The sequence below is a fragment of the Gossypium hirsutum genome, chromosome D04 (assembly GCF_007990345.1).
Source record: "Gossypium hirsutum isolate 1008001.06 chromosome D04, Gossypium_hirsutum_v2.1, whole genome shotgun sequence".
Lineage (NCBI taxonomy): Eukaryota > Viridiplantae > Streptophyta > Magnoliopsida > Malvales > Malvaceae > Gossypium > Gossypium hirsutum.
In genome coordinates, this window is record NC_053440.1 from 20,814,324 (window position 1) to 20,830,394 (window position 16,071).

Below are 16,071 nucleotides of genomic sequence, written 5' to 3' on the forward strand. Positions count from 1 at the left end.
CAAAGATCTTTTCGTAATATTTTAAAATACGTATTTAAAGAAATTCAATGAGTGATAAGACTCACTTATTTAAAGAGATAGATTGCCACGCTCAGTAAGTCAGAGCGCGATAGTCGCTCTTCGGAATTAAGTTTGTTCTCCTTTAAAGAAAATCATGTGTTTCAAGAAGGTAGTTGATTATTCAAGTCAATGGAAACCCGAACCCAGTAAGTTACGGTTCAATTTTCTCGAATTCTTAAACATCAATATTCCTTTATTTTGAAGTCGAGATACCAAAATGTCGTATACAATAGTTAGGATCTGACATTCTGAAATCTTATGAATTTTATTTAAATAGTTGAATGGCTTTAATAAAAAGGGCATTGGTTGTCTAATATTATAAAAGAATCGAAGCAGTAAGTTAGGCACGTTTCTCTCGGGAAAGTGAATGCCAAGCCCCCTTCTTAGGATCGTAAAATAAAACGACTAAAAGCCTTTAAAAATAAACTTTCACAAAAAGGATATGATTAATCAATGACATATGTAATGTAAAAGATAATAAAAATTTAAACTTAAGCTAGTGACAATTAAACTAATAATAAGAAAATACCAATATCAACTTTGGTTATATTATACAAACACTCATAAAAATTTAAGCATCCCACAAAATCATGTAAATTAAATAATAAAGACAATAGCAACAATAAATAATACAAATGTAATAGAACTAAGAAAACAAATAAAATGTTTGAATGAATTTTAATGAAAAGTTAAAAAAATGAAATGAAATAAAAGTGAATAATCTTAAAATTAATACCTACATCTTGATCTATATAAATAAAATCTTCATAAATAAAAGTATTACATAAAATATATGGCAGTTAAAATAAGCAACAAATTGGAAGAAAGAAGCTATACATAATATATCATGAAAATAATAAAATAATACATATATACATTCGTATGGCAAAAGAAAGAAAATATTATACATACATATGATGAAAATAATCATAGAGTAAGTAAATATATATTATTACAATAAGTATTATTTAAAATTGTATGTTATAAATCTAAAATATAATGAATGAATTTATATAAAAAGAACCTAAAATGAAATAAACTTAAGAAATATTAATAATAATAGTAATATGTCATAAGAATGGGCTAATGCATATAGATCTCTTTTTTTTAAACTAAAGGATTGATAAAATAAAAATAAATTAATGCGTGTATACGAAAGTAAATAAGCATGAAATGTAACAACAAATATAATGATGATAAATGTACATAGGATAATACTGATAATAATAATAAATAAATAAAAGAGAATAATAAAAAGGGGTAAATCGCAATTAAAATCAAATTATCAGGAAATAAATGAGATTTAGCTAAAACGGAGGGCCATACTGTAGTGCGCGAATTATATGGGGGCCGATTGGGAAATATCTCGCTTCCCCAAAACGCAACACTTCATGGTGGATTAAATAGAAATAATAAAAAAATAAAAGATTAGACTTAAAAGGAAATAAAAATAAAAAAGGAACCAGATTGTAACACACTTGCAAAGTGGAGGGACTAGGGTTGTAAATAACCCATTGATCGTAACACGCAGATCCCCCACGGAGCGGGTCGGGTTGCGCACCGATCTGGATCAGTACGGCGCCATTTTGGAGCCACTGATCAGACCCTTACGGTGCTGTTTAAACGTCCTCTTGGAAACAAAAATAAAAAGAAAAAAGAAAACCTAAATCATTCAGTCATTCAAAGAAAATAGAAAGAAAAAAAAATAAATATTTTGTCCTCCCCTCTCCCCTTTTGCGCCGTTCTCAGACTAGAACCAATCACGGTTCTTCTGGTGGCCGCGAAACCACCAAGAGCGACGACTGGGTCACCAAGGCAGGTAAACTCTTGACTTAAACTCCTACTCTATTTATTACAAAGAGATCCAAAAAAGAAATCGAAATGAAACCGAAAGAAGAGGAAAGAAAAAATATCTACCTTGCGAAAAAACTTAGAGGAAACTCTCTCTTTTTTTGTATTCTATTATTTCGTCCTCTTTCCTTTTACAAAAAACTATGCCCTTTTTTATAGGCCAAACTAAATTACAAAGAATCGATTTTCATTTCTTTTTTGTTTATTCTTTTTCTGCCCCCTTTTTCATTCGTGTCTATTTTCTGCTACACTTTGTGTGTCTCTTGCAGGTACGGAGAGCAGAGGTGTGGACGTGGAGGCTTGGCACGGGCGGAGGAGTGGCGTACGTGGGGAGTGGCTCGAGCTGCGGTGGCTAAGGCTCGTCTCGGAAGCTATTTAGGGTTTAGTTTTTTCTTTGTTTTTGGGCTATTGAATGTTGGGCCTGATTCTGGGCTTGTAATTTTGGGTCGTGTTAATTTGATTTATTAGGCTAGGTACTTAATTTTAATTTGGGCTTCTGTTAATTGGACTGTCTGGACATTTAGTTTTGGTTTTATTTATTGTTTAGTTATTTGATTTGGGCCGGGTGAATTTGGGCTATTACAAATAAAATAAAATAAAATATGATAATGATAAACTGGGATTCCCAACATGAATATTCAACAGAATGCTAAGTGCTCACAAAGTAAAAAAGGATAGGTGGTTGTCGATGCATTAAATTGCCTTATATGGTTGACGTATGGCTTGCTATGGTAGAATGATGGAAGATAAAATGATAGTTATATGTGCATTTTGTATAAGTGTTTTGTGTGTTGGTGAATTGGAACCATGTTGTGTAAGACATATATGTCTAATTATGTTAGAATTTGAAAGGCATTTTTAACATCAATTGGTATGTTTTGGTAAAGTGATCTACATGATATGTAATGATGCAATTATGCATATAAGTTAGTTGAAAATTTGGTTATATTGAATACATGGTTAAACATGTTTATATTTGTCATTTGAGGTGCCTAAAGGTATATTGGTTGTATGTGATCATTCTATTTGTATAAGGCTTGATTATGCTTGTTTTAGATGTCTTATTATAGCTTGTGTATATGTGTATTTTGGGTGTAGGGATATACCATATTAGATGAGAAATATGGCTTGTAAATGGCCTATTTTCGTCCACGCGGTTAGAGACACGGGTGTGTGTCTCAACTGTGTGTCACACACGGCTAGGTGACACAGTCTTGTGTCCCTTGTAGCTTTCAAAGGGTTACAATTCAGGCTATTACACGACCTAGCACATGACCTAGCACATGGGCGTGTGAGGTTACTTTGAAGTGTACACAACCTAGCACACGGGCGTGTCTCTTGGCTGTGTGAGTCACACGACCTGGCCACGATTCCATGTGACCCGTGCAGCTTTGAAAATTTTTTATGTTTTCTGAAAAATTCTGTGAGTTTCCAGTTTACCCTCAACTTGTTTCTAATGAATATTTTGGGCCTTGAGGGCTTGTATTTGGGGCAATATGAATTATTTTGATTCATTTTTATATGAATATCAGTATGTTATGAAATGTTCGAAATTCTTTTTTTAGTATAGTAAACTCTGATAATACTCTATAACCCTATTTTGGTGATGGATATGGGTTAGGGGTGTTACATTTATTGGTATCAAAGCTACGGTTTAGTCGATTCTCAGACTGAATGTAGCGTATACGAGTCTAGTTATATATGCCATTATATAACTTGTGATACTATGATATCTCCTAGTCGTTTTAAAACATGTTTTATCTCCTAGTCGTTTTAAAACATGTTTTCTTATAGCAATGACATCCAACCGAGCTAATTCCGATGAAGTTGAGAGTAATGATCAAGCCTCTGTTCACGGAGTAGCTTCGAGCAGTACGAGGCCCGTATCTGAGGTCTGAAGAGGAGAAGCTAAAAAAGCCTTCTTCCAAATGATGAATGAGTGGTTCACCGAGTTTGTGTAGACAAACTTGGCTGCTAAACAAGCTCCACCCCCACCTACTTCCAAACCGGTTCCCGTATTCCTCAAGGTATGGAACCAATCCAAGTTAGTAAGCCTCCTGTTGATAAGATACGCGAGTATAGGGCTGAAGAATTTCGAGCTAAAGCCGAGGATGATCCCAAGAGAGCTAAATTCTGGTTAGAGAATATGATCAGGGTTTTTGATGAGCTATCCTGCACATCGGTTGAATGTGTTAAATGTGCGGTATCGTTATCAAGGATTCAACTTACCAGTGGTGGAACACATTAATTTTTATTGTGCTGAGAAAGCGGATTACCTGGGAATTTTTCCAAACTGAGTTCTGAAAGAAATATATTAGTGAGAGGTGTCTAGATCAGAAATGTAAAGAATTTCTAGAGCTCAAACAGGGTCATATGTCTGTATCAGAATAGGAGCAGGAATTTGTTAGATTGAGCAAATATGCCCGAGAGTATATTTCAACCGAGATCGCTATGTGTAAAAGATTTGAAGAAGGGTTAAACGAGGACATAAAGCTTCTGGTTGGAATTCTATAGTTGAAATAATTCATTGTATTGGTTGACGGGGCACATATGGCTGGAGAATTGAGTAAAGAGAAAAGACGTGCTGATTTTAAAGCTAAAGACTCGAGAAAAAGATCGATTGGGAAGTCCTATCAGTTAGTATCAAAGAAATCGAAAGAACATCATAACCGTTCTACTACTTCTGTGGATATTCTAATAGAAACAGAGGTACTCAACGCTCCAGTCCTAAACCTCAGGCTACATCTATAGCGAGTGTGGGTAGTGTCAGAGATGCCAAACCCAAGTGTAAACACTGTAACAAACCATATTATGGTGAGTGTTGAGTGAAGAGCGGAGCGTGTTTTAGGTGTGGTTCCTTAGACCACTATCTTAGAGATTGTCCAAAGAAATCTGAGAAAGAGAAAGTTCAGACTACGAGACCAAGCAACACAGCTGCAATAGGTGGACTACCTCGTAATCCCAAAAATGTGAGTGGTAGTTGTAGTGTGACGAAAGACTCTATTGTGAGATCTAAGGCACGAGCACCGGCTAGGGCTTATACTATTCGCGCGCGCGAGGATGCTTTTTGCGCCAGATGTTATTATTGGTACTTTCTCTATTTATGATACTAATGTAACTACTTAGATTGATACGGGATCAACCCATTCATATGTTTGCACAAATTTAGTATCTAGTAAACATTTATCTTTTGAGTCCACTAAATTCGTTATTAGATTATCGAACTCCCTAGGTCAGTATGTGCTAGTTGATAAAGTTTGCAAGAATTGTCTTCTGATGACTCGGGGTTACAGTTTTTCGACTGATTTGATGTTGTTACCATTTGATGAATTTTATGTGATGTTGGGTATGGATTGGCTAGCTGTACATAATGCTGTTGTAAACTGTAGATGAAAGCTTATCGTACTAAAATGTGAAAATATTGAGACGCTTCGTATTAAATAAAATAATCTGAGTGGGTTACCTATTGTTATATCAGCTATGTCGGCGCAGAAATATGTGAGAAAAGGTTGTAATGCTTATCTTGCTCATGTACTAGATACTACAGTGTTTGTATCAAAGCTTGAATCAGTGTCAGTGGTTTGCAAGTATCCTGATGTGTATCCAGAGGCGTTACTTGGATTACCACGGGTCAGAGAGGTTGACTTTGCTATAGAACTTGTACCGAGAACATCACCGATATCGATAGCACTTTACAGAATGACTCCTACAGAGTTAAAAGAGTTGAAAGCACAACTGTAAGAGTTGTCAGATAGGGGTTTTGCTCAACCTAGTTTTTCACCTTGTGGTGCACCGGTTCTATTTGTTAAGAAAAAGGATGGATTGATGAGATTATGTATTTACTATCGTAAACTTAACAAGGTTACAATCAAGAATAAATATCCACTACCTCGAATTGACGATTAGTTCAATCAGTTGAAAGGTGCCAAATTTTTCTCGAAGATTGATCTTTGTTCGGGCTATTATCAGCTACGAGTGAAAGATTCAGATGTGCCGAAGACTATATTTAGAACCAGGTATGGACACTATGAATTTCTTATGATGCTGTTTGGTTTAACTAATACACCTGCAATATTTATGGATTTGATGAATAGAATCTTCAAACCATATCTAGACAGATTTGTTGTGGTATTTATTGACGACATTTTGATCTATTCTCAAGACAAGTCTAAACATGCTGAACATTTGAGAAATGTTTTGCAAACTCTTCAAGATAAACAATTTTTTGCTAAATTTAGCAAATGCGAGTGCTGGCTCTGAGAAGTCAGTTTTCTGGGACATATAGTGTCGGTTGGAGGCACCAGAGTTGATCCGAGTAAAATTTCCAAAGTTGTTGATTGGAAACCACCAAAAATTGTATTTGAAGTCAGAAGTTTTCTAGGATTATTGGTTATTACCGAAGATTTGTCAAAGGCTTCTCAATGATAGCTACATCGATGACGCGACATTACAGAAAGATGTCAAGTTTAAATGGTCTGATAAATTTCAATAAAGTTTCAATCAGATGAAAGCACTGATGATCGAAGCACCAGTTTTAGTTTAGCTTGAATCGGGTAAAGAATTTGTGATTTTCAGTGATGCATCTTTAAATGGTTTAGGCTGTCTTTTGATGTAGGAAGGCAAAGTAATAGCTTATGCTTCCAGACAGTTAAAACTGCATAAAAAGAACTATCCGACACATGACTTGGAGTTGGCAGCTATTGTGTTTGCATTGAAATTTGGCTACATCATTTGTTTGGAGAAAAATGTCACATATTTACCGATCACAAGAGTTTAAAGTATTTAATGTCACAGAAAGATCAAAATTTGAGACAGCACAGATGACTCGAACTATTGAAAGATTATGAATTGATCATTGATTATTATCCGGGAAAAGCAAACATAATTGCTGATGCCCTGAGTAGAAAGTCCTTGTTTGGTTTGCCCGCGATGAATATGCGACTGACATTATCTGATGATGGCTTGATCTTAACCAAGTTAAAAGTTAAACTGATGTTTTTACAGTAGATCTGTGAAGCTTAGAAATGTGATAGTGAGTTGCTAGCTAAACGGGTACAGTGTGGATCGACTTCTGATTTATAAATTCAGATAGGATCTGATGATTGCTTACTATTTAAAGGTAATGTTTGTGTACCAAAGAATCAAGAGCTTAGACAAAAAAATTTACACGAAGCTTATAGTGGTAGCTTGTCTGTTCATCCGGGAAGTAATAATATGTACAATGATTTAAGATAGATGTAATGGTGGGCGGGAATGAAATGTGAGATTTATGATTTTGTATCGAGATGATTGATATGCCAGCAAGTTAAAGCTGAACGTTAGGTACCTTCAGGACTGTTACAAGTAGTGATGATACCAGAGTGGAAATGGGATAGGTTATTATGGATTTCGTATCAGGTTTACCCCTATCTCTGAGAAAGAAAGATTCCATTTAGGTTATCGTTGGCCATTTGATGAAGTCTACACATTTTATTTTGGTATGTATGGATTTCTCCCTTGATATTGGTTGAGTTATATGTCTCTGAGATTGTCAGATTATACGGAGTGACAGTCTCAATTATTTTGGATAGAGATCTGCAGTTTACATCACGATTCTGGAGGAAGTTACAGGAAGATTTCGGTACGCGATTGGATTTTAGCACTGCATTTCACCCTCAAACAAACAGTTAGTCCGAGCGTGTGATTCAATTCTCAAAGATATGCTTCATTGCATGTATTAGAGTTTGAAGGCAACTAGGAGAAATATCTATCGTTGGTCAAATTCGCCTACAATAACACTTTTTAGTTGAGCATAAAGATGGCACCGTATGAGGCTCTGTATGGTCGTAAATGCCGAACTCCATTAAACTGGACTGAGCTCAGTGAGAAAAAGATACACGAGGTTGATTTGATTCGTGATACAGAAGAAAAAGCAAAAGTGATCCAAGACAGTTTGAAGGTAGCTTCAGATCGTCAAAAATCATACACGGATCTTAAACATAAAGACATTGAATTCCAAGTCGGCGACAGAGTATTCTTGAAAGTTTCGCCCTGAAAGAAAGTTCTTCGGTTCGGCCACTAAGGAAAGCTGAGTCTGCTATTTACTAGGTAATATGAGATTTCTGAAAGAATCAGACCTATGGCATCTAACTAGCTTTACCGTCAGAGCTAGAAAAGATTCACAATGTCTTTCAGGTGTCTATGTTACGACGATACCAATCTGACCCTTCACATGTTATCTCTCTGACGGATGTTGAGATTCAGCCTGATATGTTGTACAATGAAGAACTAATCAAAATTCTAACACGAGAGGTGAATTCTCTGGCAGCGACACAGAATAGAAGAAGCTACCTGGGAACCAAAGGAAGCTATGACAAAGTAATATCAGAATCTATTTTCCGGTGAGATTTTTGCGGACGAAAATCCCTTTAGGGGAGAGTTGTAATAGCCCATTCTCAGTGAAATTAGAACAGTGGTTACGAGACCTCAATTTTGAAGTTAGAAAATTTATTTTATTATTATTTTATGGTTTACAGAATGATAAAAATACCGTATAAAAATTTCATTAATAAATTTTACCATTTACATGCTTAATTTGATAAAAAAGACTAAATCGCGTAAATTGCAAAAGTTGATTTCTAATAGCTAAAGGTATTAGGTATTAAATAGCTATAGAACTTTAAACTGGAGGTCCTTAAATCGTAATTAGCCAATAATAGTGATAATGGAATATAATGGCTTGGCATTTTGTGTAATTTGTAAAGTTAATAAAGGTTAGTTAAGTAATTAGGTAATTAAAGTTAATAAGAAATAAAACCACATTAAACGCCATTTTGTATCATCTTTCTTCAACCAAATTTCACAAAGAAGAAAGCCATTTTTGTGGTTAACTTTCGGCAATCATATCTCCTTCAATTAGGAATGTATTTTTAATCCATTTTTAATGATTTCTATGTTTTCGGAATCATTGTAGCTTAATCTAACTAGCCTGGGGACTAATTTTTGAAATTGTTAAAATATTAGGGTTTGACTATTGATGATTATATATGAGTATTGAAGTTTGATTATAGAAAATGAATGGTTGTTGTTAGATAAACAACTTTTGTAAATGAATTTTTAGTTAAATTGTCAAATAGGGACTAAATTGAAAAATAGGAAATATTACATGGTCAAATTATGGAATAATTGAATTATAGTGCATGCTAAGGACCTATTTGATATTCGACTATAGTGGGTTCTGATGAAATTGTGTAAATTTCCATTTTAATGAACTAGGGACTAAATTACAAAGAGCTAAATGTACAAGGGAAAATGGTAATTTTGCCAAAAAAATTTGTATTAATTTGAATGAGAAATATATTAAATTGAATTAAATTTATTCGTATAGATCAAGACAAACCTCGTACGGAGTTAGAACGGGGCAAAGGAAAAATCTCGGATTAATCGCCTCCGTATCTACATGTACTCGTCGAGGAAAGTTCGTGTAACTAAATTGAGTATTTATATGTTGTAATTGAATTATATGTATGTGGTTTTATAATTTCCATATATAAATACAGATTGCATATCCGACAACGTACGATGATTACCGAGTCCCGTTTGAACCTTAGGGATTCGTAGGATACAAATGACATGTCATTAGGGTTACCGATTTGGTTGTGGTCCTACATGTGTTGTGGACACACCACAGCTCGTATGAGCTTACCGATTTGTAGCTCATGAGAGCTTATCGATTCTCGGCTCGTCTGAGCTTACCAATTTACAGCTTGTGAGAGCATACCGATTCATAGCTCGTATGAGCATACATGTACAGGAATTGACGAATTACAGTTTACCACACTACGTGTGAGCTATCCCGAGTATCCAACGATATTCTAAATGGTTCAACGGGCAATGTTTTGTTACGAGATGATATGAGTTCGATACAAACTATTACAGGTATATATATGTAACACCCCTTACGCGAGACCGTTGCCGGAGTCGAGCACGAGGCATTACCTGACTTAACTTACTAGTTTGGAGCAGAAAAATTTGCTTTTAAAATTAATTCATCACGTTCAATCAATTTGTCCCTAAAAAGGGCCCTCGATACCCTAAAACATGCAACAGAAATGGTTCGAGTCCAAACTGGGAACATTAAAAATTTTTCGAATACTTAAATACATCAAAATAATTTATTTCAGTATTCACAATAAAACTGTCCACTTGCGTGATAGTCACTAATTTAATTATAACTCGAGTTACGAAACTCAAAATTTAGATTTGTAAATTTTTCCTAAAACTAGACTCATATATATTCTTATCATAAAATTTTTAGAATTTTTGGGTCAGCCAAATAGTACAGTTAATTCGTTAAAATATCCACTATTTCACTATCCGATGGTTCTGACCTCTATTCACTAGAAATCAATTATCTCATTGTACAGGAATCATATGGTGCTTCTGTTTGTTTCTATTGAAAATAGACTCACTAAGGAATCTAGACATATAAACTATGACTCATAGTTCTGTACAATTTTTAATGATTTCCTAAATTCAGAACAGGGGACTTCGGAAACCATTCTGACCTTGTCTCACTAAAATTCAGATATTACAAAATACAAAATTCCTTTTCCTACACCATTTCTTTCATGTGAAAATAGACTCGATAAGATTTAATTCTATATCTCATTCACTCTCTAATTCCATTTCTATTATCCTTGGTGATTTTTCAAAATAACATCAGTGCTGTTGTCCAAAAACTGTTCTATTGCAAATTTTTACTCTTTTATAATTTCTTTGTATTAACTATCATTTAGACATACATAACACCAAAACATGTTCTTAAATGGCCATTTCAATATCTAATCATTATCAAGTATTTACATGCTATTTTTTATTCATATCACAAGGACACACACACAAAATGACTAAGTCCCTATACATGCCATAACTTAAAACGTTTCGAATCACAAAATACCGAGATGGTCTGTTGATAGTGTGAAACGATCTCCGACGCCCTTATGATTCCTGAATTGGCTTGGCGATACTATAAAAAGAAGGAAAATGGGGTAAGCATAAAGCTTAGTAAGTTTACAAGCAAATAAATAACAACATTTATCATAAATATTTATACTCATAAATTATCATCGAGTATCATGATCTTTACTTTCTTCTTTACTTACTCTCTTACTTGTTTACTTACTTGCTTACTTAAATAACTTATGATTATAACTTACTCCTCCCTTGCTAAATTTTTTTTCTTAACTGATAACTGTGATATTCTTAACCCTTATAACTCACCTGGATCTATTTATTATGCTTTTACCTAAACTTTCATGTAACATAGTCTATTTACTAGCCCGTTGAACCACTTGGAATACTAAGGATACTCGGGTCTCCTATCTGATAATAACATGAAAAAGCCATTTCCCAGACATGGTCTTACATGGGATTTTTCCTGTACTACAAATGTCATATACCAGATATGGTCTTACGTGAGAGTTCTCATGTCGGTGCCCATGCCATGTCCCAAACATGGTCTTACGAGGGGACCTCTCATCTCGATATCAATGCCATCTCCTAGACATGGTCTTACGTGGGACCTCTTGTAACCTCAATAATGCTAATGCCATGTCCCAAACATGGTCTTACATGGGGTCTCATCCCCCTAAGGTCATGACATTTGTATCGGATACATTCCTAATGTTTGAACGAGACTTTTTAACACTGATTCTCTATCATCTCATATTTGAGTCAAGATTAAATAATTTCATGAAATAACTACATAATTTCTGGAAAATAACAACATTAATAATAATTATTGAAATATTGCATTTATTTATCGTAAACTTACATCAGTACAAAATATGATCAAATCTAGCAACTTAGTCCTCAACCTTTTTTTCCCCAGTCTAACTCTGGATTTCTTTCCTCTTGGTCTATAATAGAAAATTTAGCTTATTTAATACTCATATTCATCAAAACAGTCCTTGACTCGAACTTTGGCAAAATTACGATTTTGCCATAAAATTTTACATATTTACACTTTTGCCCCAAAGCTCAAAAATTAAACTTCATCCTTTATTCTTATGTTTTACGATACACTGAACATCTTTCCCTTATATGGCAACATCAAATTACCACTCTAACATTTACTTATGAACATTAGGTATCTTAACCGATTATGTCGTTTTACTTGTTCTCACTTAAAATCGCCTAGCAAAAGTTGTTTAACATAATTTCAAACTTCATATTCTACCATAAAACATCAAAATAAACACATTTCACTTATGGGTATTTTTCCAAATATGAACCCTAACATGAATTAATGGTAGAATAAGCTAAACCGAGCTACGAGGACTCCAAAAACATAAAAAAATTAAAAACGGGGCTTGGATGCACTTACTATGAGCTTGACAAAGTGAAGAAACCCTAAGTATGGAGTCCCTTGAAGTTTCGGCCCTTATGGAAGAAGATGAGCATATTTTTCCATCTTTTTCCCTTTTAATTCTTTTTATTACCAAATGATTAAAATACCCTTCATTAAAACTTTAGTTATTTTTATCTATGCATGCCCATTTTTGTCCATGAAAATCTAATGGTCTAATTATCATTTAAGGACCTCTACTTCAATTATGCACTTCTATTAAATCCTTTATCATCTAAAGCTCATATTTACCCACTTTTGTAATTAAACCCTAATATGAAATTCAGACATGCAATAGCTGAAATTTCTTATCGGTATTCTAACACATGCATCCAATGAATTGATAAATCATAAAAATTAATCACACTAAACTTTTCTATCTCGAATTCATGGTTTCGCAACCACTATTCTATTTAGGCCCTATTTCGAAATGTTACAATATATATACATGAAATACATGGAAAGACTATTACATGATATATAGTTAAATGAAATGGATGATACATGTATAATGGAAATTTGATTATTTGTTGAGCTCATCCATGATTTGGTGTATATGTGATTTTACATGGCTAACATGTTGGTGAATATGTGTTTAGGCACTTGGCCAAGTTGTGTTGGGATATGTATTATTTACTTACCCAATATGTGCTTAAGCGGTAAGTTAAATTCTATGTTATACGAACTTACTAAGCTTAAATGCCTTCTCTGTGTAATTTTTCGTGTTTTATAGTAAATCGACAGCTCGTTCGGGTTGAGCTTATTGGAGCTATATCAAACTATCCATAAAATCTTTTGGTACTTTAAGTTTGTTTAATTTTGGTTATAATGGCATGTATAAGTTATTTTGGCTAATGTTGGCCTATATGTTTTGTTGTGATTATAGCCATTTGGGTTGGCTTGTGTTTTGGTATATTTTGGTATGTATATAAGTTGCCTTATACGGTTGAGGTATGGCTTGATATGGTAGAATGATTGAAGGTAAAAATTATAGTTATATGTCCATTTGTATAGGTGTTTTTGTGAGTTGGGGAATTGGTACCTTGTTGTGTAAGACATGTATGCCTAATTATGTTAGAATTTGAAGGGCATTTTTAACATCAATTGGTATGTTTTGGTAAAGTGATCTACATGATATGTGATGATGCAATTATGCATATAAGTTAGTTGAACATTTGGTTATATTGAATACATGGTTAAACATGTTTATATTTGTCATTTGAGGTGCCTAAGGGCATATTGGTTATATGTGATCATACCACTTGTATAATGCTTGATTATGCTTGTTTTGGATGCCTTATTATAGATTATGTCTATGTGCATTTTTGGGTGTAGGGTTATACCATATTGGATTAGAAATATGGCTTGTAAAATTGCCTATTTTAGTCCACACGAGGAGAGGCACGGGCTTGTGTCTCAGTCGTGTATGACACACGGTCATTGGAACGACGAAAATGTGCAAGTATACACAATCGCAACAAGTAATAGAGTGACAAGTAAATGTCCAGTTTTTGTTCCCACAGGGACTGTAAAGAATTATTTATGAAAGTAAGTTTAAACACTTTGGTGAAAGAAAAATATTTGGATTTGGGAAATGATTAAAAACTAAAAACAAAGTAAATAAAATAAAGTTTTAATGCATGATTTCAAAAGCTGATTTTAATCAAGATGATATAATTGTGTTGGATTAATTACACTTCCTTACCTTAGAATCATTAAACTTATGCTTATACTTATTACTAATAAATCAAGACAACTCGGTAATTTACTAACTTATGAACATATTTACAAATAAAAATCCATTCATCTCTTGTACATATTCCTATGTCAATTAGACCGATAAAACAGTTTTATAGAGATAAACATGTTATTGCACATACATACTTATTAGATTAAACAATCTCTCACATATTCGTATGTCGATGCAAACGAATAATTCAACCTAATACGCATATAAAAGACTATGTGAGGTCACAAAGTATCCTTACCTTGAAACAGTTTAATCACACTAATCTTGCAAGTTATGCAAGGCATATGTATCGCCAAATACAATGCTAGAATAATTAAACATGTACTGATTAAGTACTGTGTCCATTAATTACAATTTCAATAGATTTAAATAATTAATTCTTTAGTTATATTACAATTGTAATGCAAAAATAACTTAATCATGGTTTTACTTAATCAAACATTTTACCGAGGCCTATAATAGCATAAACATAAATTTAACAAATCAAGAGGACGAAATGCAATCAACCCAACACAAATTAAATTCAAGCTAAGTTGATTAAATTAACCATTCCAATAGAATAAATATTCATAGATATCTTCATCATAAAAACAACAAAAATTAAAGAGATAAGGAACAAGAATCAACTTAGGTGGTTTTCTGTGGCTTGACTAGGTTGCTCCATTCTTCCTTCTTTGTTGTCCTCGCCAGTCATGGTTGCTATGAACACTCAATTGCTACTCCAAAATGGCTGAAGAAGACCCCTTTACCAAGATGAGAAATCGGCACAAGAGCAAGGAATTTTGAATGGGAAAATGAGAGAAAAAAGTGAGAGATGAGAGAAGAGTTGTGAGAGAAGAGATGTGAATGAGGGATGATTCGAATGGGCAGTAAAGGGGGGTTTATATAGCTGAGTATGGCTGCTAAAAATAGAAAATTTTAGCAGCCAAAGAGCCCCTCATGGCTGGGCATCCTACACGGCAAAGTTGAGACTTTCAACTTTGCTAAAATTAGCCTGGGGCAAATCCGTAAAGCCTTAATTTAAAGTGAGGTTTGAATGCAATTTGGAAGTCTTCCAAGGGCCTTTTTGTAGCTCATTTAATCAGATAAAAATGTTGATTTGGGTCAGCATTTTAACAGTTCTGGGCTGCCCAATTGGTGGCTGGTTCGGTTCGCTCAATTTGGTTCAACTGGTGAGGTTCAACTCGGCCCTTTTTCCATAATTAATTAAAATTGATTTATTTAGCCCAAATTAAATTGTGAATAAACTAAAATTAATTAAATTATGAATTAATACACATATTTGGACCGTATTAGGCTAGAAATTATTTTTCCTTGTTACTTCGAATTGCTTCTCGATTTTGTTCTTCTAACGGTGTCTGCCGTGTCAATTTTCGTCCTTTTTACGAATCTGTCAAAAATAATCAAAATTCACTAAAACTAATTGTAATGACTAAAAATTAACATGTACAAACTTTTAATACAATTTAATTATTTTATGACAAAAATTCTATTGAAAATGCATGATTTTAAGTAAAATTAAGTATGAAAAAGTATATAAATCTTTGTGTTTGCACACCCCCAAACTTAAATCATTGCTTGTCTCGAGTAATGCATAAATTTCGGAAAGAATTTCTCAGAAACACTTTAGAAGAATTCCTTCAGAACAAATTTCTTCTCAAAATTATGAATTTAATATACTTAGGCTCAAAAATAAGAAATTTGATAATTATGCTACTTAAGTATGCATATCGTTCAAATTACATCCAACAACTATTATAATAGAAAAATTAGACTAAATGCCTCTTTAACAAAGATATGTTAACCCTTACCAATTTGAATTTTTATTCCCTTATTCAAGACTAACTTGCAACCATTAACTTTAACTTATGTCTTCATATGTTGATCTTAGCAATTTCTCTCCACTAATGTAGGTAGCATAGAAACTTGAATCAATAGGTCTTTATTAAGGTTATAATGTGGCTAGGCTATGGGTAGGCAAAAGATAGATAAATTTTGGCTTAAAAACCATAGACTCAGCGTA